This window comes from Harpia harpyja, chromosome Z, assembly GCF_026419915.1.
Source record: "Harpia harpyja isolate bHarHar1 chromosome Z, bHarHar1 primary haplotype, whole genome shotgun sequence".
In the NCBI taxonomy this organism is placed as follows: Eukaryota; Metazoa; Chordata; class Aves; order Accipitriformes; family Accipitridae; genus Harpia; species Harpia harpyja.
In genome coordinates, this window is record NC_068969.1 from 115,368,179 (window position 1) to 115,388,866 (window position 20,688).

The 20,688-nt window shown below is 47.9% G+C and overlaps 1 protein-coding gene across 1 annotated transcript in view; it reads left to right on the plus strand.

The window, feature by feature from the left end:
* The first annotated feature begins 1,175 nt into the window (after positions 1–1,175).
* The window catches only part of RAB27B (RAB27B, member RAS oncogene family), a 54,029-nt gene continuing 34,516 nt past the window's right edge, over positions 1,176–20,688 (plus strand). The window contains exon 1 of the mRNA XM_052777503.1: positions 1,176–1,372. The gene's annotated coding sequence lies outside the window, so the exon portion shown is untranslated. The remainder of the gene's footprint in view (positions 1,373–20,688) is intronic.

Consider the following 20,688-nt stretch of genomic DNA (forward strand, 5'->3'; position numbering starts at 1 on the left):
TTTTCTAAAGAAAAGAATGCAAATGTTATTTTTGCACAAGTTCCCCCTATTTTGGTGAAAGATGCTCTCACGTCACGGTGCTATAACTGGAACCTGGATCTGCTCCATCTGCTCAATCCACGGACATTTTGCTTGCAGTTTAAACTATCTTTAAACTCTCCTGGTCCCCCTGCGTGCCCGTGGGAAGAAATACACCACAGGAGGTTGGACCTGCTGTAGTGGAGCCCGGGCAAAAGTGTGTCCTGGAGGTGAGAGACAAAACGCCTGGTTAAGGAGAAGGGCAGAAAACAAGGGACACCATCGTGCCCGGTGTGCTTCTGTGTCTCCCATTTTTAAGAGAAAGAAATGGCAAATTTGGGGCTAATCCAACGTCTGCAATACACGAGATACCCTGGCCGCAGCAAGGGTGCGGGACCCAGCGCGGCTGCTCCTCCCAGAGCAAAGGCAAACTTGGCTTTGGCCCCTGACCCAAAATCTGCTTTATTCAACCCGCTCCCCATCATGATGCCCAGAGAGGGGCTTGGGGAGGGAGCGGTACCCAGGTCCCCCAGACTCCCCATCAGGTCCCTGGGGCTCTGCAGCATTCCTGTTGCCTGCTACCCGGCTCCTGCCAGAGAACAGCAAATAGATGGACCTGAGGAAGAAAGGAGATATATTTTTTTTCCCCTCCCTGCTTCTCCCATGCAAGGTTTAAAATCCTTCTGGCAGAAACTCACAGCAGGGTTTGCTATATCTTCCTAACGAGAGATGTGAAGATGCTAGAGCCTGTTTAACCCTTCTTTCCCCTAAGCAAAATTTATCGCTTAGCCACTTGAAACAAGAAATGAGCAGCAACATCTGATGCACGGACACAGCATTAAAATGGATCTCCTGAGATGCCTCCGACAAGCTGTATCCTGCCCTTTGAGGGGAAGCATCGTCTTCTGTCGTAGGGTGTATTTCTTTACAAGAAAGGGAAACCTGCGCAGGAGCTCCGGCACGGAGGGAGTACGAACGCAGCAATCTCCTCGCCGCTCCTGGGCTCTGCGTGTGAGTGCATTGCCAACAGCTCCGGCTGTATGTGCGCGGCGTGGGTGGGAGGCACGTCCCACTCCCTTCCCCGCTCTCTGCGATAAGCCGAGATGCCATAAATTGGGTGGTTTGCGCCGTCGCGGTGCTGAGGGTGAGCGGCACTAACGGGACACAATTTAATGTAGTCAGCAGAAATAAGTAACCGGGCAGGAGTTAGGAAATGGTATATTCAAGACCTTAAAAAATAGGGCAATGCTGCAGGCACTGGCTTTAATATTTTATATAGCAGTAATAAATTATTGCTTAGAAGTTGGAAACCAGCAGAAAGCAGCAGAAGGATTAAACTTGAGCTAGATCTCCAGTAAGTTGATTCATTTTATTTTGTAACGGTATGCTTTAATACTTTATTAGTTTGGATTAGTATGAAGTTTCTTAGCTGAGAAAGATAAACAGGGAAACGTTCTGTTAAAATTGGCTCCGGTGATTTATGACATTTAACCTTTGTTTCTATTCTGCCATGTAAGAAGTAGTTTTAAATGTATCTTTCTTGTGTTGAAAATGTTATTCTAGGAGACAGAGCGAACGTTTGTGGGGCTAAAGGATGTGCTGGGTGGGCTGTGCGGGGTGTTTACTGGGCTCCGGGCAGTCTGCTGTTTGCATTCCTGCCCGCGTCACTTACCCAAGCCGGCATCTATTACTCCACAGTTGCTTCCGAAAACGCCGTGGCAGGGATGTGAACCGCTTTGTGTGCACGCGTGTTGCTGATTCGGGCCAAGGAGTCGGCAGGGGACCTGGCGCAGGCATCCCCGGGGCTGCGACCCGGCCAGCGGACAGCTCGGCGGGGAGATGCTGCTCTCCGTATTGTGCCGTGCAGCAATTAGTTTAAGACTTACAGTCTTCATCTAGCAAAAGCCAAAAAGTATGCATTCATGTTTTTAAACTTTAGATGATGTTCAGAAGTCCCTTCCAACTGAAATTCTCCCGTAACTCTGTGCTGTGTAAGAGAGAAGCAGGAAGGTAAATCACGTTGTCAGACTCCTCCAGAAGCATCAGGATAAAAATGAGCACATCTGACTTATGCAATTGTTTTTAAATAGTGTCTTTCTCCTAAAGTAGTGAATGTGATTCTGAATCACGATTTTGTCATGAATCTCACAACTTATTTTCTCTGTCACGCCCCGCCGCAAAGCGCAGTGGAGCAGCGCTGGTGCCAAGGGTGCCGGCATCCCCCGCGGCATCTTAATCTCATCCCTCCTCTTCTTGGGGGGTTCTAACTGAACCTGCAGAGGGGGATTTATTTCCATCCATCTTTTTCTGCCAAATGTAATTGAATAGGGAGTGGAATTAGGGAACTAGCATCATTTTTTTTTATCTAATCTCAAAAAAATAAAGATAATTGGACTGGACTGCCCAGGCGGGTAATGGTTCCTCAGGCTCATCGGTCACTGCTGCAGGAAGGCAGCACGCAGACCTCACCGCTTTTAACCCAAGCCTGGAAAGTTTGTGTTTCCCCTTAAAAGAACTAAGTTTTTCTATAAAGAAGCAGAAAGCAAACTGCGGCTTCACATCTCCGAGCAGAGTTAGCCAGTCAGTCGCCTACAGTTCCCCACACAACTGTATTTCCAGCCCCAGGGGAGCACAGTGAATTTTACTTAGGAAACCATTCATCTAGGGGCAAAACTCCTCTATTAATGATAAAAAGGGATAAGACTTATTAATTTGGAGGAATTAAAGTCATTTGAGGAGCACAGCTCGGTTTATTTGGAATTGAGGCCAACAAATTCCATGTAAATGTATCAGCTGATTGCAAAACCACCAGCGCTGGGTCGGTGCTGGAGCAAGCGTCCACGACGTTTCTTTTCCAACAGCAAAAGTGTAAAAAGCAGGTTTTACAGCATAAGCCCTGTGTTCCCGATACGGCTTTGCGGACGGAGTGCCCCCTCACCTGCGCCTCTGGGCCGCACGTGCTTTGGGGTACCCGCACGGTGCTGGCATGGGGGGCTCTGAGCCGGGAGGGACCCCCGCAGCCCAAAATCAAACTTTGCTGTATGTTGTGAAATGACAAGCCATGCTAGCAGGGGGCTAGGAAGCGGCCTGTGTATGAGGATGGGATTTTGGGAAGCCCCTCTCCGTGCTGATGAGGAACCACTCAGACCTGTCCGAGGAACGCCGCAGGCAGCAAGGCAGGGGCCAGTGCAGCAAATGGGGGGGGGGGGCTGGTGTGTGCAGGAGCCCACTGCTTTGGCAAAACAGGCTCTGCAGTACTCCTGAATCCCGGGGTGCCCCCCAAAGCGAGGAGAAACACCTGACTTCCCCAGGAGCTTTAAAAACATATAGAGCCGTTTCCACGAGCAGAACTGAATGTCCCCAATCGGGTGTCGAGCGGCTGCCGTGGGAAGAGGCACCCAAACCAGTGGCAGGTCCTTGGTCCATGCTGCCCCTCGGCAGCTCCCACCAGGTGCCAGCCCGGAGCCAAAAGGACCGTGGGACAGCAGGAAGCCACCGCCTGCCCAGCTCGGTCTCCGCTGGAATAATTTATGGCACTTCTTTTCCTTTTTTCCGCCTCCCGCGGGTGATGCCACCTGGGGCAAGGTGGGCGGCAGCCGAGGGCACCCAGCAGCTCTCCGAGAGCCTCGTTAATATTTTGCAGTTGAGCACTGGCTGAGCTGGCCAGGATGCACACATCCCTCCGGGATAACACGGCAGCATCCCTCAAAGCCCGGGCTAAACCCCGCGATTATTCCGGCTCTGCGGCAGTTTGGGGTCACTCTTGGCTGGGAGGGTGTAATTGTGTCCCTTCCCCTTGTCCCCGTGCTGCAGCTCTCAGCAAGGATGAGGAGGCGGAGGGGTGGCAGAGGGGATGAAGCTGGCTTGCCCTGCCTATTCGCTGTGTTGCTGAGGTTTATTGCACAGCTCGGTTCTTTTTGCAGCCATTTGTCTACTCGTCGAAAGGAACCAGGCTATCTTGGGTAGAAACAGCCAGTTTCAGGTTCTGGCATTTAAAATCTTCTCAAAGATTTTAAAAGAAACAAAAAACTATTTAGATATTAATTTTGTGAATTATTACAGGGGTTTTTTTAATTACTAGTGTCTTAGTTTAATTAAAATTAGGAAATGGGGACAGCCATTCTGAAACTTTTCTCAGACTACCTTTACTAAATTTATCATTACAGTGCCTTTTACTTTATCACAGAACCACCAGGATTCATCATTTTTAATGCACCCATTTATTGCCTTAAGTGAGCAAAGCCAACCATTGCAGCACCCTCTCCTTCACCCTGCTTTCATTAATCACCCTCCTACCAGGGCTAGTCTTAAGAGAGCTGTGATCCCTCCACTGATTTCATCTCTTCCTTTTTTTTTTTTTTTCATACAAAATATTTGAGTGATTTAATTCTTCAGAGAATCTGAATGTCTGCAAGCTACATAGATTTCAGTGAAACTCCAGCATTTGTGTCAGTAATTTATAAATTGGGTTTTTAAAAGCCTGCTGGAACTACTAGCAGGCCTTTTTGCCACCAAATTTCAAGTCCTGCAGAAACATGCCCATGTGCAGCTGGGATTTTAATTTTCTGTACATACTTCCTCTGTTTAGACAGTCACTCGTTCCATCAAATATTGGGGCACGAATTTGACTCCTGTATGCTGTCAGGTATAATTTTCTTTGTAAAAAGCTTTGACAATACAAACTACCTACGTTCTCAGTCTTATGGGTTGTTATTGCTCTGTTTGAATTCATCCTCCATGGCTCAGGTGAGGGCATAAATACCCCTTTCTCAACACTATTCCTCATTTGCAGTGGGAGTTTTTTGGATCATACAGCATTTCAAGGCATGAATCCTTTCAAGGAACATCTAAATAGGATGTTCCTAACAGGGCATCAAAATAATGTGACCATATAACGCAGCCGGGAGGTGCTACGTCATCCTGTCTGTATGTTTAAGCATCTCAGGCCACACAGACTGCACGTCTGCTTCAAATTAGGTGTAAACTCAAGTATTTGCTGAGTAGCGTCTAAATGCTGCTGGGAACACCGTGAGCCCGTGCAGCCCCGCGGCCAGCCTCGGTCCTTCTGCCCACGCAATTCAAATGCAGCTTTAGAGCAGCGGTGAACTCGGGTGGGGAGCGGACGGGCACGGCGAGAGGGGACAGCCCGGCGTGCAAGCTCTGCAAAGGCTCTGCAAGCTCTCCCAAAGATGCTGTAGCACCTCTGAAAAACTCAGGCATCTCTAAAAATGCCTGAGTTAATATTTATATAGCTCTGATTTACAAGGGTGACTCGCGTCGACGTTAGCAGAAAACGACGCTGCCGACAGCATGGTCTCCTCTGGAAACGCTGCTCTGAGGTTTGTGATGCTCTGGGAAGCCTGCATGAGTTGGGTGTGAAACTCAGCCGCTGCTGCTGCCGCTGCTGCTGCTGCTGCTGCTGCTGCTGCTACCGCCGCTGCATGGGCGATCCAGCTCTGATCTCTGCCCCCGCGTCCCTGAGCAGTCTTTGCTTTGAGGTGGTCAAAGGATGTGTCTTGCTACCTGGGCTTCCAAAGGTGTTTCCAACGGCACATTTCCTGCTATAGTTTAACTAACTCATGATGGAAATGCAAATCAGATTAGCGAGGATCCAATCTGTAAGGGTTCAGATTAAAAATAACACACCGTCACGACAAAATATACAAAAAGAGATTTAAGCAAGTTCTGGGAAACGCAACACTAGCTCCCCAAATATGTAGCGAAAGCCAAGGTGTGGGTTGGGATTGTCTTTTTTGCTCCTGCATTTGGGAAGCAGCAGGTCTGGCTGCCCCACGCCTCTGCACCAGCAGCACATCCACCAGCCACAACCTCGGGAGCAGCCGTCCCCTTGGGCTGTCGGGAGTAGTCATCTTCAGGCTGTGCATGGTTAACTTGAAAATATATGGGTATCTATCATTTCAGTGTAAATCGCGTTCAGCCTTTGCAGCAGCGATGAAGTTAACCTGCGCGTAAACACAGCGCAGCCGCCTCCTCTGCACAAGCAGGCTGGCAATTAGTTGCTAAGGCAACATTTTTTCCCAAAGCTGGGATCTTCCGTGCAGCTTTTTAGCGCAGCTCCATCAGCACGGATATTTTACAAAGCGGGTTTGACCTGTGAAGAGCTCAGCTTTGCTTACCGACCTCGAGGTGCAAGGGAGGAGGGACCGCATCTCACCGGGGCAGAGGTCTCTAAGGGGGGGTCAGGGGGACCCCCACTCCTGGGGTGGGGGGGAGGTTGAGGGGAGGCCCCAGACCCCTCTCGGTGCTGTCTCCCGTGGGTCGGGCGCCTATGGAAGAAGTGAGCGGCCGTCCATGAGCCCGTTAACGAGGGCTGCTAGAATCAGAGACACCAAAAATTTTTCTCATCTGGGTAAATTTATGGGTAATGGTCAGATCTGTAAAATTACTGTCTGAAATAATACAGGCAGACATATTGCATGTCAGAAAGCTAGATGGTAGATAAATACTCATTTATCTAACGCGATTGCTCCTATTGGGCTTTGTTTCCAAATGTCCTCTGTCTAATAACTTCCTCCCCAGCACTTGCCAGACAGAAACTCAGGGAAAGTAATAAAGGGAACCCAGTCGGGGCCATCTATTCTGCTCTGCAGGCACTGAGTTTACACTGGAGTAGGAGGGAGAAATTACTTACACTGTAAACAGATATTTATTGTTCTAGATAACAAATGCTCATTTAGTTTGTAGATAAATCCTAAAGTTCCATGCTTGTCAGACTATTGCATACGGCTCTTCATTTGCATGATGAACCACTCTTCATTCTCTCCACTCAAGTAAAATGCTCTTCCATTTAAAACTGGGCTGCAAATCCATGATTTCTGTAACTATCTCATAACAGTCAAACACTTCATGGCTATCTCTGCATCTGCTTTGTGCCAACACCTAATTTGTGCACACGAGTGTGCCAGCATTGCATGAGCTCTGTTGCAGCAGTAAATGCAAAATACAGAGATGCAAGTCTCCTCTCTCAAAGGCAATGAGCAGCGGGAGCTGCCTTCTTCCACGTGTCTGGCCTCCGCAGCCTGAGGTGGAGCAGCGAGGAGACATCCTCATCCGAAACCTGCTGCAGACTTTGTTAGTGCTGTCCTGGCTTGATAGTTTTTCTGCTCTTCTGTAAGATGGGGAAGCAGGAACTCGTATAAGTGCCATCAGGCTGACTCAGAGGATGCAGATCACTTGCCAGTGCCTAGATAGTAGATGCTAAAATGATCAATACTTTAAAAAAAAAGATACTAATCCTTTCTTCGGGGCAACTACATCCAGACAGATGGTGTATAGTGGAAAAGAAAAGGGATGCTGTTTATACTTGAAATCACTGTTGAAATAATGAGCATAGCTCGTTCTTCCCTCCGAGCCTGCCTCCCTTCACCGTGCGGATGGACTGGCCGAGGCGCCTTTCTCGCCATCCCCGCACCACGTCTCCTTCTTGCCATGGAAGATTCTCGTCCTGATTAATGAATTTCACGATGCCCCATGCTGCTGAGCACCCAGGGGTCCTCCCCTACCTTGGCAGGGGTGCTGAGCACCCCCAGCCTGGCTTTGCCTTCAGGTGAAAACCCTACTGCAGAGCTGCAGAGCAATGGTCAGTGCAGGATCTGCTTCCCGAGTTATACACCTTTGGCTGTACATATGCCTTAGAGGGCTTCTCCCAGTGTCGCAATGCTGCCAAAAGTAAATGATTCTTCTAAATCAGCCTTCATTTAGGACGAGAGGGAAAGCTGAGCAGTATGGGATCACTGGGGGCTTCCCATGCGAGCTCTTGTCATCTAAATTCAGAATTACTTCACATCTCCACCAGTTTTGAGGATGGAGATATTATATAGGAATAAACATTGGAAGTGAAAAGTGTCAAGATCTGCTGTGAAGGTGCCCATGTCTTGGGTACAGTTCTGTCATGGTTTTAAACACAATTTTCCATTATTTGTTATTTTTAGTTATTTGGTTTGGCCCTCACATCCCAGGGTCTAAAGCAATCTGGATGGCTTTCCTAAGAACTGGATTGCTGGTAGAGACTTCACATTCAAACTGTCGAGTGTGTATTCTTCAAAATGCCCTGTTTTGGCTAAAACTACTTTTGAATTTCACATTTGGGTCTGCTTATTACTTAAACCCAATGGGAGAGTCCCTGAGGCTGGAAAGTGGAAATTGGTGGGTTTGAGTTGTTTAGAGAGGAGCGAGTGGGGGGGGGAATGGAAGGCAGGAGGGAGCTTTCTCTGCAGGTGGCACTGCCGCTGCCACGCAAGCTGTCCCGTGCTCCCGCAGCTCGAACGGCTCTCCTTCATCTTGGGATGGAAAACCATCCACCCGAGAAGAAGACGAGCGCTTTTCCTGACACCCACCACCCAGCATTGCCCTCGCACGGGCGGCTGAGCAGGCACGGGGCCGGAGCACGGCTCCCAGCCAGAGCGGCCGCAGAGGAGTACAAACACTGCGCGTCAGATCCCATCGTCAGTGCGTCGGTATCCCCCAAAGATAACGAATATTTACAAAACCTTGCCCAGGCTGTTCGTGTCATTGCATTTAGGTTGGTGCGAGAAATTTTGCGTTTGTGAGTTGGAGAAATGAGCAGTGAGAGCAAAGAGCATCACATGGGGTAAATTGGGAAACGTAGCTGATCTAAAGGAGTGGCGTCAAACTTAATTGCGGAGCTTCTTTCAATTATTGAGGCTGTTTTGTAATGTCCCAGCGCTACCTTGCATGCTTCTGTCACGGAGGGGAATGAGAGAGAGAAGAGGGATTCGGATCATTAAAGAATCACCTCCAATTGTATCAGCAATAGAAAAAATATTTAATAGAAATTTATATGAAAGTGTGACTTCACAGAATTTGATGGCAAGGTTCACTCTATTACTTAGTACATGGATGAAATGCACACAGGAAAATTAAATCAGAATCAAACTAAACTTATGTATATAGGGACCGAAAAATTAATACAGTAAAAGGGAATGTTACAAAGAAATTATTTCTTGTGATTTGTACAAAGGTCAGGAATGTGGGAAAGGGTAAGGAAGACCCTCCCGTTGAGTCATGAGGTTCAGAGAAGACCCCCTTGCTTTCTAAACTCCTGTCGGAGTCTAGGTGCGGCTGGATCGACTCCTAGTCCCAGACTTGGGCAACGGTTTATAGCTAAAGGGATTATGAGTATAATGGCAGCCTGAAATTCATTCACGGTTGAATAAAAATCGTGACAGTAATTTAAGTACAAATTTGAAACTATAATTTATAATATACTTATTATAGACTATATGGTTAGTACACGCATGTGCATGAAGATGCTAAGAGATATACCGATAAGAGAGTAAAAGAGGTATGCCTGTTAAAAATTCCCCTCGAGGTCAGTGAAAATATTAAATTCGAATGCTTTGGCATTTGTCTCAACGGGTGAAGGGTTGAGCCTCAAGGAGCGGAGAGAACCAGCCCCGGCCGTGTCGGCTTTCGGCGACAGACCTCCGATTTTCGCAAACAAACAGGAGAGTTTGGGAGCTCGGAGAGGCGTCCCGTCCCACTCGGGGGGAGATGCTGGTCCCAGCCCGCTGCGGTCCGGGAGAGCTCCGAGGGCCTCCCGTAGTACCGCTGCTTGTAGGTTGGGGAGGCGATTGACTTTTGCCATCAACAAATTGCTGGGATGCCAGCTGCGCTGGTCCCATTTCACACGCAGATAAGGGAAACTCCGAGACTGAGAAGAACTCCAAACACAGATAGGGGCTGCTCGCAGCGTGTGAGGGGAGGACTGCAATAACAAGGTCTCCAGGTCGTTAGGAGAGAGAACTGGCTGCAGGTTGTTATGAGAAGTGGCTATCTCTACTCCCGTCCCCCGCCTGCCTCCGCCGGGCAGCAGGAGTCCTTGAGACGCACAGCATCTCTCCCTGTCTCAGCTGGGTAAGAGTTCCTGGCACAGCCAAGGGTCGCTTCGCTGCCCGGCTCATTACGCTTATGCGAAGGGCTAGCGAGCCTTCCCGAGTTCGTAAATCAGCCTGGAGAGGGGCAAAGAAACGCACCAGCATAGCTTCCACTGAGGAACTGCCTGAGGAAATAGGTATAATTCATGGAAACAATATTTCTTGCCTGATGCTCCCCCAGGGACCAGTTATTTCCCAGGGCAGATATAACGTCTGCCAGCAGCCAGGCACCAAGATGTGCTGGCCAGGGCGGACCCGCGGGACCGGGTGAGCGGGCAACTGGGGGCCTGGATTTTGCAGGGAGGAGCGGGAGAGCCCGGTGCTGCCTGGGAGCCAAGGGGAGCAGCTGGGCATGCATGGGGTGCACCCCCGGGCACCCCGCGCTCTCAGGGTGCACTCAGGCCTCCTGCTTTGAAGAAGAATTGGGCTCTTTGCAACATCTTCACAAGCAGTTTTCCCCTCAGCCTTACTGGAATTTCTTCAGATGTGTTTTGAATCAAGTAACTATGTTATAGACTATGTTTGTTACAGTAAAGAATGATTATTGCTGCTAGGGAAAGTCCCACGATATCTGAAAAAACCAATTTATTGTGAATGGGTGGAGTGGCTGTTGAAAAGTGGTCCCATAATAGAGTTCCCTGGAGAGCAGCCATGCTAACGCAGGTGCTATAGCCGGCGATGTCTGGCATTGGCACCCACTCCTTTTGCACCACAGCATCCTCGGGGCACAGCCTCACCGCCCTGCAGGCAGCATCCAAAATCGCTGGCAATGTGTGTCAGCCCCAATTCATCCCCTGTGTGTCTCCGTTTTGCTCCCACTCCCTTTCCAGTCCTCCCTGCCCCGAAGCGTTGCAGTAACCACATCACATGTGCAGGCGTTTGGCCAGCCCGGGGGGTTCGGGTACCGTGATGGGGGTCCTGAGTCCCCCGCCAGAGCCCTCCACCTCCACCCTCTGATACCATGATTAGAGAGGAGCCCTCGAGTCATGTCAGGATGATAACAACACTTCATCTGATAGACACTAGTGACATACTTTTGACAAATTGTTATTGTCTCTTCTCTGCTTCAAGGGCAGCATCACCAGTCCTGCCACTGCCAGCTTGCCTTGAGGATGCTTGCTGCAGCTCAGCCTTTTAGTGCTGCTCAGCACTCTTTCTCTGCAAGGCTTTGTTGCTTCTTTGATAAGTCCAAAATGGATAGATTACACTGGAAACATCCAATAATTCTACAGAAACTGCAAAGTGTAGCTTACGGGGTTATACTGCTAATACATTACCTGAAACGCTTATCTGGATTTTCATGGGAAAAAAGAGGAGCAGATCGCAAGGGAAACACCAGTAAGGCAGAGGCAGCATGAAACTGGTTCTGTTTCTTTACAGTTAAATCACTTATTCTCACACATGTAAAATTTAAAAATAACCCAGACAGTTCATCAGAGGCTGCAGACTATGCTGTCTGCTTAACACTGCAACAAACAGCCTTCATCTCTTGCCTCTGTAAGCAGATGACTAGTGATAGGTGTAGGTGGTGAAACTGGAAAACTTGGTTTGAAATAATCACTTTTCTTCCAGACAACACTATTATGTATGTTCCCTATTATACAGCTCTTAATTTAAAGAGCTTCCATATTCTTTTAGATACAAATGCTAATCCCTGTTTGCATCCCCAGCCTCTTCTTTGCAGTGTACTCCAGATAGCATTTCACAAAGTAGCTAAAAGAACTTGGTGCCATTAGAACAATTATTAATTTCTTAATTTAGTGCGTGCCTTAAAATATGTAGAAGGTAATAACCCCTGCTTATACAAGAAGGTTTTGATATTAACAATGTGTTTCTCTATGATTATAATGTGTAGATTATTATTTAGGCTACTCTGTGGGTAAGTGTCGTGGTTTAACCTCAGCTAGCAGCTAAGCACCACGCAGCCACTCACTCACTCCCCCCCACCCACCCTGTGGGATGGGGGAGAGAATCGGGGAAAAATACAGGTAGAACTCGTGGGTTGAGATGAGAACAGTTTAACAGAACAGAAAGGGAGAAACTAACAATGATAATAATAACAATATGAAAATGAAAATAATAATAATAATAATAAAAGAATTGGAATATACAAAACAAGTGATGCACAATGCAATTGCTCACCACTTGCCAACCGATGCCCACTTAGTTCCCAAGCAGCGATCCTCCCCGGGCCAACTCCCCCCAGTTTATATACTGGGCATGATGCCATATGGCACGGAATACCCCTTTGGTCAGTTTGGGTCAGCTGCCCTGGCTGTGTTCCCTCCCAACTTGTTGTGCCCCTCCAGCCTTCTTGCTGGCTGGGCATGAGAAACTGAAAAATCCTTGACTTGGTATAAACACTACTCAGCAACAACTGAAAACATCAGTGTGTTATCAACATTCTTCTCATACTGAACCCAAAATGTAGCACTGTACCAGCTACTAGAAAGAAAACCAACTCTATCCCAGCCAAAACCAGGACAGTATGAAATCCAAGTCGCATCCTGGCATCCCACGGTACCTGGCACTGTGCAGGTGCAGATCAGCCCCTGAAACAGTCACTTAATTTGCAGAACTATTCTCTCTCCAGAAGTTATCTAGTATTTTAATGTTATTGGGGAACCATTCTAGGATTCTAAGTATCTTTCTCTTTTCAGCTATGAAATCAGAATATTTCCTACTTTAATATATTTACTAAAATTATTACATTATGTGATAAGGTAGTATTGCACAACTGTGTGAGCAACATGAGTAATTCTTAAGAATAACTTGGTGGGTTTTAATAACCTTTTTTTAGCCTGGTGAAGGAACTGCACAGAGTGGTTTGGTTTCAGTCTGCTTTAAGGCTCAGGTGACAAAGATGAGATGAGATATATCGTTCCTTTGACTGGGTGAATCCAATCTGTTCAGCTCAATGTTTCCTTGGGGGAACAGATTGCTTCATTACTTTCTGCTTCCTTTCACTAGACTGTTTTTTCTCAGTTATCCTTCATGGTCCCTTAGAAATAGTCCATGGACTCCCAGGAGGCCAGCAATTACAAACCAGTGCTTAGCTGCACCAAAGATGTAGGATGCACAGGTATCTAATGACCTGGAGGCTTAGGATTTGCCTCAGCTCACAAGACATCAAAAGACAGACTTCAACAAGGGTGCAAAGGTCTTAGTGACGTGGACTTTTTCCCACTCCCATTTTGGGGGCAGTTGCCTGGATGGGGCTGAGACACCTAGAAGAGTCTTTTCTGGCATCTCCACTTTGCAACAGAGGTCGAAATACTGAAACAGGTTCAGCTCAGCAGAGGAAAAGTCTGTGATAAGGAAACCCACCCTCAACTTCTCCAGGGGAGGGGTGAGATGATTTCCACCTAGTTTTACATTTTTCTCCTTTGACAGTCTGCGGCTCCCAACATCTCGGTCTGCCTTACAGCAGTGAACTGGTCCAACGAAACCAAATGACAGAGAAAGCTTCAGCAGGTCTCCTCCTCAGCTTTGCCTGAAGGTTTAGGAGAACATTTAGTGCAACAAAATAGTTCAGCTGACCACCGAAAATCACTTACAGTGACCAAGGTGAGAAGCTGTCAGAGCCGTCGATGCCTGTGCCGAGGCTGCGTGGGGAAGGCCCTTGGGGTGCTGTGACGGACACCCTGGTTGTACCTTCGGGGCAATGCCAGCGGTGCTGCATACAGCCGGGGACCACTGCCTGTATCCCTGTGCATCGACACGGCCATGCTCACCCAGGGATGCTTCCTACCCTGGCCAGCCCCAAACCCACCTAATTGCTGCCTGTTTTGAGTCACAGATCATGTTTTCTAACAGAGGTGCTGACCACCCCTGCAGTGAGTTTACCTCTTCTGATTACATTCTGGCTTTTCTTAACTATTTGTCATGGGCCTTTTTCTTAGTCTATGGAAAAACATGGTTCTGACTTGCTGACTGACTGACAGCACACTCCTGTGCACTGTCTTGTGAAGGTGGAAAATACAGGTGTCGTGGTTTAACCCCAGCCAGCAGCTAAGCACCATGCAGCCGCTCACTCACTTCCCCCCCACCCTGTGGGATGGGGGAGAGAATTGGGGAAAAATACAGGTAGAACTCGTGGGTTGAGATGAGAACAGTTTGATAGAACAGAAAGGGAGAAACTAACAATGATAATAATAATAATATGAAAATGAAAATAATAATAATAAAAAGATTGGGATATACAAAACAAGTGATGCACAATGCAATTGCTCACCACTTGCCAACCGATGCCCACTTAGTTCCCAAGCAGCGATCCTCCCCGGGCCAACTCCCCCCAGTTTCTATGCTGGGCATGATGCCATATGGAATATCCCTGTGGCCAGTTTGGGTCAGCTGCCCTGGCTGTGTCCCCTCCCAACTTGTTGTGTCCCTCCAGCCTTCTTGCTGGCTGGGCGTGAGAAGCTGAAAAATCCTTGAATTTAGACTAAACACTATTTGGCAACAACTGAAAACATCAGTGTGTTATCAACATTCTTCTCACACTGAACCCAAAACATAGCACCATACCAGCTACTAGAAAGAAAACCAACTCTATGCCAGCCGAAACCAGGACAGCGAGCAAGCTTGTTTCCCTTGGACCTCGGCCAGGCAGGGTGCTGGAGGGCACGCTCTCCTGGACAGTACCTCACCATAGTCCAGCTGCATTTGAATTTATCATTAACAATCTTCATCATTCTCCTATATCTTTAAAAAAATAGATTATTAATAAGTTTGGCTAAAGTTTTAGTACTCTCAGTGTAGTTTAGCTTTATATGGTCACAAATAAATTTGACAATAACAAACAATAAGCTGCAGTTATGTAAAACCCTGAATGAAATACCCCTGTGGCCAGTTCGGGTCAGTGTCCTGGCTGTGTCCCCTCCCAACTTGTTGTGCCCCTCCAGCCTTCTTGCTGGCTGGGCATGAGAAGCTGAAAAATCCTTGACTTAGTCTAACCATTATTAGGGACAACTGAAAACATCAGTGTGTTATCAACATTCTTCTCATACTGAACCCAAACATAGCACTGTACCAGCTACTAGGAAGAAAATTAACTCCATCCCAGCCGAAACCAAGACAACGGGTTTAAAAATACTTCCAGCAGCAGGCAGTATGGAAACCAGATTTCCCAAATCTTCTGTGAATGCCCAGAGAAATTCCATAGGTGTTCCTCACCATTTGTCTTTAAAAAAAGGGAACAAACCCTGAACCCCAAGAGATCAGCTTGACTGAACTGCCAGGAGCAGTGGGTTCGGGGCTGTTAATCACAATGAGAAAGTGCCTCTTGATAAGCCTCACTAAGGCACCTAATTACCTCCGTGGGACTTGCAATGTGTCCTAGTTCTCAGTGCTTCCCTGCTGCCTGTGTCTGGAGAGCTCAGCGCTGCTTCTTTGCAATGATTTTTTGCAGTGTGCTGGGTTTATACGTCCGGGTGGAAGGAATATGGAGTGTGGCATGCCCTACAACCCCGCTCCCAGCAAAGGCGACTGCGCAGGAGAAGATGTTTTAAAGTCCTCACCTCCCCCCGAATGCACACCAGGGAGCCACGTGTATCTTGCTGCTCTGCCCCACAGGGCTACTTAGGTAGGAAGAAGTGGCCGCGCTCGTGCCACAACTCGGTTGCTTACTCCGTCATATGTGAATAATTTTGGCACTGGAATTATTTTTCTAAGACTTCTAGATAAATACCTTATTAGGGCAAATGGGACAGAGCGGGGGGGGGTTCAGCATCATATCGGATCCAGTTCTGCTGTTGCTCATGCACCGTCGGCATCGGTCCATCGCGCCCGCAGGCTCTCCCGCAGCCCACCCCGGCGTACGCGGGCGTTACAAGTGGCTGGGGGTGCAGAACTAAACCTGAAAGCTGAATACCGACTTTGCTGCAGCCGAACGCGACGTGTCAGAGCTTGCTGTGCAGTGACAGTGGGGAAGGGGCCAGCGACTGCCACGTGCCCGTGTGACATAAACTGCCCGGTGTTAGCGAGGTTGGTAAAGCAGTCCCAGTCCTGTCCTGGGAGAAGGGAGCGTGCACGGGCGAGGAGCAGGACCAAGCCTGGGACACGTAACACCAGCTAGATGCAAGGTCTGCTTGTGAGTCCACGGGGCTACGGCTTTCCCACGCATCAGCGTGATCTGCAGGCTATGGCTGCAATGAGCAGATGTAACACCCGACAGGACTGTGACACTGGTTTAGAACAGAAATAACTATTCTCCTTGTTGCAGTGGAAGGCTAATGAGCACGGTACACGATTACATGGCAAACGAGTTTAAATCCAGTCTTTCTTAATTGCACGCCGTGGTAGGTGCTATCCTTCGGTTCCTAATGATGTCTCCTCCCACCACTCACACAGCACAGCTCATAGGCAACGTGGGGAGGACATTCAACAAAAATAGCTGTCTCCATCCCACTGAGATGAAAACATCTCAGTCAAAGTAAGGAAGAAACATGCTCCTTTCTAAAACGGCTTTTAAAAATCCTCACAGCCAGGACCTGAAGTTATTCAGGGACATTAGCACTTGCTGGAAAGGAGGATGGCAGAAATGTGCATTAAATGTCCATTCTAGCTAAAAGACCAACAGAGGACAGAAGGGTGCAGATGATGTTTTCAGACACCCTTCATCCTCTCCTGGTAAGGTACAGCGGGGAGGCAGGACAAAATGGGATTTCCAGGGCCATCAGCTCCCACCCCTGCCGCTGCAGGGACACCGCTCACGGGGTCCCGCTGAAGGCAAAGGCACAGGTCCCCCATTCAGGGCTGGCACACTCTCGACCTCACCTTCCCTTCCATGTGTGAATGGGCCTGAAAAAGATTTTTTCTTCAGCACATATTCTCTGTTCAATGTGGTCTCCAACTTGTTTGATTAGTTACTTACTCAGTGAAATGTGTTTTGTTCTGTGGCCTGCCGATTACAAATTCTGCTCTGAATATTCAGTATTCAATAATTTAGCCCAGATCACATGCTAGAGCTTCTGTTCCTCAAAATTAATTGTCTTTGGGTAAGTTATACAAAGTGATGTACTTTAAATTACTCAAGGGCAATTAATTTTGAGTGGGAACTTGTCACAATTCAACACAGAATTCAAAATTCACAAGTAGTCAGTATTTCGAGTGTTTGAGCTTTACATTTCTTTTCCATGAACATTTATGTGGCTCCTTAATGATCGCAAATAGTGAAGCAAAATTAAAAAAAAAAGAGAGCGTTGAAATTTCAATTTAAAAATTAATATTAAAGACTATTTTCTTGTTCATAGTCATCTCAAGACATTACCTTTTATTTTAAGAAAAACTATCTGCACAATTCTCTTCTTGTAAGAGATAACACTAAGAATTAGCTCCCCAAAGCAAAAGAGAAACAAAAAGAAACTTTTACTGGTAAAAATTGGTGTGTGCAAAACTGTGAAGACATCAGAAACAAGAAGAAAATTGTGCATCTATAGTTATGAGTTCTTGCAGAAAGGAGGCTTAAGCTGCGCCGAGCAAGCCTTTCACTACTCATCGAGATGATAAAATCTTGACGGATTGTTTCCATGGAAAATAAAAGATATTAGCTTTGTAAAGAGAACAGGATCGCCCTGTGTAAAGCCTTGCATGCTGTTTGTGCTCCAGGTACTGGCAGTGAAAACACTGATACATGAAACCTGCAAATCAAAAAAACAAAAGAAGAGGAAGACAGAGAGATAGGAAATAACTAATAAATGGCTTGGACAGATGCTAAAATATTTTAAAGCAGGTTTCAGCTGACAATCGCAGAGTATTTCAAGGTTTGTATTCCCCAGTTGCTCCCCAAGAGCAGACACTGTCGGAGGCTCCGTACCCCCCTGCTCTTGCTGCTCTGCTCGTGGGGAATGAACGCCCATGAGTGCTCTCAGGGCAGCATCACACCAAGGGAAAACCAGCAATATTTTCAGACCGGAGGGATATTTTGTTTACCTACAAAATCAAGGCCAACTGGTTTGTGCTGCGCTCCTGATATGAGCAGACCATTCCAGCTGCAACAGCAGAGGGACCTCGGATAGCCAGGAAAATGCAGAATGAGAAACACAACCACTGCAGAGCCTGGGCAATGTTGTGAAAAAGCCCGATTTCCTCCCATTCACGTCCTTTGCATAACAGCCCATACGGTTAGAGGGGGAATAACTAAATAACCCAGGGAGAATCTCGAGCAAGCCGTGATTATTACACCTAGAGCACGGTCAGGGTGGCGATCGACGCGCGCAGGGCTGACCGGCAGCCCCAGCACGGCAATCACGGCATGTCTCCCACGCTCGCCGGAGCACTGAGCAGTTATTCAAGCTCACTTGGATGCCCAGGCCAGCAGCCCCCCTGGACTGCAGCATCTCCACACACGAGTGGCTCTGCAGGAGCCACCTGGGACCCAACTGGGTCAATGCTGAGCAGGAGCTAACAAGGCTTGATGAGCCTGATTTGAATTTGCGCCGCTGATTGCCTCTGCGGTGAATCTTTATTTCGTGTCATATGCTTCCATTTAAATGTGAAGAGCCACTTCTCGTCAAAGCTGTGGAGCACTTAGGCCACATTTGTTCCTTCTGGGCCAAATCACCCGTTCCTTCTCCAAACTAGGTATGAAGTGCTTGCGAAGCACCTACGGCATGCATGTTCCCACGTATTTCTGTGGCCCCTCCTGCTCTGATGTGGGGGAGCAATTCAGTTCCCCGAGCTCAGCCTGCGGCTGTGGTTTAGACCCCATCGGGTTTTGCATCTTGCCCCCACATGCTGCTTCAGCAGACAGGTCACCCCTGCCATCCCCACCAGCCCAAGGACATTCCCCAGGCAATGCTGTCCTGCCCACCGGGGGACAACGCACAGTCCTTGGCTCCAGCTTCCCGCTTGGCTCAAGTGTTAATTTTATTCTTCTGTCCTGGTTTCAGCTGGGATAGAGTTAGTTTTCTTCCTAGTAGCTGGTACAGTGCTACATTTTGGGTTCAGTATGAGAAGAATGTTGATAACACACTGATGTTTTCAGTTGTCGCTGAGTAGTGTTTATACCAAGTCAAGGATTTTTCAGCTTCTCATGCCCAGCCAGCAAGAAGGCTGGAGGGGCACAACAAGTTGGGAGGGGACACAGCCAGGACAGTGACCCAAACTCGCCACAGGGATATTCCGTGCCATATGGCATCATGCCCAGCATAGAAACTGGGGGGAGTTGGCCCGGGGAGGATCGCTGCTTGGGAACTAAGTGGGCATCGGTTGGCAAGTGGTGAGCAATTGCATTGTGCATCACTTGTTTTGTATATCCCAATCTTTTTATTATTATTATTTTCATTTTCATATTGTTATTATTATCATTGTTAGTTTCTCCCTTTCTGTTCTATTAAACTGTTCTCATCTCAACCCACGAGTTCTACCTGTATTTTTCCCCGATTCTCTCCCCCATCCCACAGGGTGGGGGGGAAGTGAGTGAGCGGCTGTGTGGTGCTTAGCTGCTGGCTGAGGTTAAACCACGACATCTTCCCAGTTTCTAAAGAGAAAGGCGCAGGGTGGGGAGTGAGAGGTGCCCGCGAGGAGCGACCGGGCGCCCAGCGATGCTGGCTCTGCACTGCCAGGGGCTCCCCGCACCTCCCAGCCAGCGGCCACGCACCCCTCCCACCACACGCTGCCTCTGCAGGGTTTAATTAGCCAGACCGCATCCAGAAGCTTTTCTCAGTGAGTCGTAATTTTATGGAAATCTTGTTAGATTAATTTTTAGCGGGGATAAAGCACTCATTCTTGGCACTCCACACTATTTTCCAGCACCCGGCAAATCAGGCTCGCTCAGCCCATTAAGAAGCACTCTGTTTCCAGGTTCTACAGATTAATTTCATTCAGAGCTTTTTAGCCCTTGCTATGCTGCATGTAATAAGAGCCACTTTTGGTGCAAAGAAAGATTTTTTATGTGATTCCTAGCTAAAATATCTTCTGTTTGATATTCTGGATGGGCGATGTATGAGCATATGGAAATACTTCAAGGAGCTGATGGCTTGCACAAAGCTACCTCGGTGGGTTTGCTGGTGGTGACAGTTGGCTCAAATAGATTGTATAGGATGTGGTGCCACATCCCTGAACTACTCCTGTCCTCTGCCTCTGTGACTGATTCGTGAAGTCACCCTCATTGAGTCATTCTTGTGGACTTGCAAGACAGGCAGAAGAGATCTCTACAGCCACCTTGTCTGGTAGTTCTGGGCATAGAAGTGATCTACCTGATCATCGGTACCTCTTCATCCAAGCAAATACATTTTGTTTGAACTAGAGCAAACAATTTTGAGCTATTCTTTCAGAAAATGGGGCTTTTGCCTATATTTCTGCCATTCCACTGGCTCACTTTTTAATTGAATTATCCCATTCTTACCAGTGCATATCTTTGCATAGGATTACTAGAGGCTTCTTTTTCTCCCTTATTCCAGCAGAGATTTTGGCAATGATATTTGGACTGCTTCTTTCTGCTGCAGAAGTGCACGACATCATCATCCAAGTTCCTGGGGTCAATCCCAGCCTTTCCCCTTGCCTCTCCTCTAGCCCCGTGGGTTGGTCTCTGCCTCACCGACCAGGATGGCAGAGCAGCGGGGACCCGAGCCCATGCCTGCACAGCAAGGCTGTGCCTTCCCCGTCATCCTGGAAAATCCACCCTGCAAATGAGCAGCTTCCTTTCCTGTGTTGCTAATTAACTTTGTGCATGAATCAATAGAAAATCCTGCAGTTATGACGCTGACTGGTGCCTCGGGAGACCACAGCTACCACCGCGGGAGAGGGGAAA